This window comes from Cnephaeus nilssonii (assembly GCF_951640355.1).
Source record: "Cnephaeus nilssonii genome assembly, chromosome: 8".
NCBI classification, from domain to species: domain Eukaryota; kingdom Metazoa; phylum Chordata; class Mammalia; order Chiroptera; family Vespertilionidae; genus Cnephaeus; species Cnephaeus nilssonii.
The window spans coordinates 101,603,377-101,607,059 of record NC_137079.1 but is presented as its reverse complement, the minus strand read 5'-3'; the positions used below and the strand labels follow the sequence as shown (position 1 = coordinate 101,607,059).

At 39.1% G+C, this 3,683-nt stretch overlaps 1 pseudogene across 1 annotated transcript; it reads right to left on the bottom strand.

Annotated features, from left to right (window-relative positions):
* Window positions 1-1,040: 1,040 nt before the first annotated feature.
* On the bottom strand, window positions 1,041-1,491 carry LOC307104414 (large ribosomal subunit protein eL32-like; annotated as a pseudogene). Its single transcript has one exon. The product of its transcript is annotated as a large ribosomal subunit protein eL32-like (transcript).
* Between the last annotated feature and the right edge of the window lie 2,192 nt (window positions 1,492-3,683).

The following is a 3,683-nucleotide window of genomic DNA, read 5'->3' as shown; positions in this document are numbered from 1 at the left end:
CATTATAAAGTAATTGGCAACTTTCTTTCTCATTATACATTTGATTATTTTGAATTTCCTCCAACACCCTACCAAATGCCTTTTCCCTTTAAACCTATGTTCCTAGATGAACTTGCTTCCTATTCATAAAGAATATTCTGACTTTTTTATGTTGTAGTTACTCACAATCAAATTATAGACATTTACAAAAATATCTGTTTTTATTTAGAAACTAGAGGCCCGATGCACAAAATTTGTGCACAGGGGTGTGTGTGTCCCTCAGCCCAGCCTGCACCCTCTCCAATCTGAGACCTCTCGAGGGATCTCACTAGAATCGGGCCTAAATGGGCAGTCGGACATCCCTCTCACAATCCAGTACTGCTGGCTCCCAACTGCTCGCCTGCCTGCCTTCCTGATTGCCCCTAACCACTTTTGCCTACCAGCCTGATCACCCCCTAACCACTCCCCTGCCAGTCTGATTGATGCCTAACTGCTCCCCTGCCAGCTTAATTGCCCCTAACTGCCTTCCCCTGCCAGCCAGGTCACCCCTCAACTGCTCTCCCCTGCAGGCCTGGGTTTCCCCCAACTGGCCTTCCCTGCAGGCCCGGTCGCCCCCAACTTCCCTCCTCTGCTGGCCTGGTCACCCCTAACTGCCCTCCCCTGCAGGCTTGATAGCCCCCAAATGCCCTCTCTTGCAGGCCTGGTCCCTCCCAACTGCCCTCCCCTGCTGGCCATCTTGTGGTGGCCATCTTGTGTCCACATGGGGGCAGCCATCTTTGACCACATGGGGGCAGCCATCTTGTGTGTTGGAGTGATGGTCAATTTGCATATTACTCTTTTATTAGCTAGGATAGCTAGGATTGAAAATGTTGAAGATACATTCTTTATACTGAAGTGACTTATGATGTCCCTTTGCATTGTGAACTCTTAGCAGATCCTGTTTCTTTACACTGTTAGGTCAAACATTCCCAAATCAGTGCTGCCTTTCTTTCTCTTTCTTTCTTTTTTGGGGGCAGAATTTATTATTTTATTAACACAAATACAATGTGCACACAATATGTCTATTCATTTTCTTTGTTGCATAGCCTGGCATTGGGATTGGTGTCTGATGGCCAGCTGGGCTGCTCTTTCCACAATAGCTTTGAGGTTATTTGAGGAGACGTTGTGAGCAATATCAGTACAGTAAGATTTGTTCCATATCAGCAGCACTTCAAGCTCCTTGACGTTGTGGACCAGAAACTTCTGAAAGCCTGTGGACAGCATGTGCTTTGTTTTCTTGTTGCTCCCATAGCCAATGTTGGGCATCAAGATGTGGCCCTTGAATCTTCTGTGCACCCTATTGTCAATGCCTCTGGGTTTCCACCAGTTGCACTTAATTTTGACATATCAGTCTGACTGGTGCCAGATGAACTTCTTGGTTCTCTTTTGGACAATTTTGGGTTTCACAAGGGGTCTGAGGGAAGCTATCATGCTAAGTAGGAGATGGTTGCCACCTCCACTGGCAGTGCTGAGGAAGAGCTGTGCTGCCTTTCTTGATGTAGTTTCTATACTTTATACCACAGCATTTATGGCTGTTGATATAGTTTATCATATGTTCTCAGGATTTGGCTTGAGTAGGTTACTCCATGGCTTCTGAAAGTTGGAAGTGATTAATATATAAGCCTGTAAAGATGGTATCAAGTGATGCTTAGGTTGTCTTGACCTAAATAGAAGATCTCAGAATGTAATAATTTTTCTTTAAATGATGGCTCATGAAACTTTATGGATGTTCAGAAGTAATACAGTTACTTTTTGAGAGAACTATAAAAGGATCCAAACTTAAGAGACTAGATGTTGTGTATATATATATATATATATATATATATATATATATATATATATATCACTTTAAAGGGCTTATCACAACAATGGAAATAAATGTATTCTTTAGAGCAGTTTCCTCTGCTTTTTGTTTACTCTTTTCTCTTACTTTTAGAACCAATGAAATATAAAACTGATGTAATATTAACCTTTAAAATAAGTATTCAAATTATCAATTTATATTATTACATTAAATGACATAAAGATATAGTATAATTTTAATCAGAAAATATTTTTATAAAAATTAGTCTGTTTCAATAATATAGTTTTAAAAAATTTGCATTTACCTCAATTATCCAAATACAGATTTTGTCTGTCCCAAGTGACTCTGACCATAGATAGAATAATGCTGAAAAATAAATACAAAGCATATAAAAAGAGAAAAAAAATAAGTATGTTACTTGACCACTTCTTTGGCAGTGGCTGGCCCTTTTGCATGTCAGGAAACCTCTAGGTTCTTGACTAGTGTAGGAAAATTTTGAAGACCAAAGTTCAGGTGAAAGTGAGAAAATAGCAAGTTTTATTCAGGCAGAGAAAAAGAAAGAGGCCTCTTTTTAACAGCTGCATAGTATTCCATTATATAAATGTACCACAGCTTTTTTTAAATCTACTCATCTATTAATGGGCTGTTTTCAGATCTTAATTATTGTAAATAATGATGCTCTGAACATAGGGGTGCAAATATTTTTTCCTGATTCATGCTTCAGAGTTCTTAGAATATATTCCTAGAAGTGGGGTTGCTGGGTCAAAAGGTAATTCCATTTTTAATTTTTTTTTTAAATCTGAAAACTTTACTTATTTATTTATTTTCCTTTTTAAATTTTTTTATTGATTAAAGTATTACATATGTCCATATCCCCCCATTGCGCCTCCACTCCAGTCCCATATATACCCTCACACCCCAGTGTCTTGTGTCCATTGGTTATGCTTATATGCATGCATACAAGTCCTTCCATTGATCTCTTAACTCCCTCCCCCCTCCCCAGCCTTCCCGCTATAATTTGGCAGTCTGTTTGATGCTTCTCTGCCTCTGTATCATTCTTTTTGTTCATCAGGTTATAATGTTCTTAATTATCCATAAGTAAGTGAGATCATGTGGTATTTCTCCTTCACTGACTGGCTTATTTTGCTTAGAATAATGATCTCCAGTTCCATCCATGCTGCTGCAAATGGTAAGAATTAGTTCTTTTTTAAAGCAGTGTAGTATTCCATTGTATAGATGTACCATAGTTTTCTAATCCACTCATCAGCTGATGTGCACTTAGGCTGTTTCCAAATCTTAGCTATTGTAAATTGTGCTGCTATGAACATAGGGGTGCATATATCCTTTCTGATTGGTGTTTCTAGTTTCTTGGGATATATTCCTAGAAGTGGGATCACTGGGTCAAATGGTAGTTCCGTTTTTAGTTTTTTGAGGAAACTCCATACTGTTCTCCACAGTGGCTGCACCAGTCTGCATTCCCACTAGCAGTGCACAAGGGTTCCTTTTTCTCCGAATCCTTGACAGCATTTGTCCTTTGTTGATTTGTTGATGGTAGCTATTCTGACCGGTGTGAGATGGCTGTCGTTTTGATGTACATCCTGAAAACATTAGAGATACCACATTGTTGTTTTGATGTACATCTCTTGGGTGATTAGTGACTTTGAGCATGTTTTCATATGCCTCTTGGCCTTCCTTATGTCCTCTTTGAAAAAATATCTATTTAGGTCCCTTGCCCATTTTTTGATTGGGTTGTTTATGTTCCTTTTCTTAAGTTGTATGAGTTCCCTGTAAATGTTGGAAATTAAACCCTTATCAGAGATAACATTGGCAAATATGTTCTCCCAAGCAGTGCGCTTTCTTG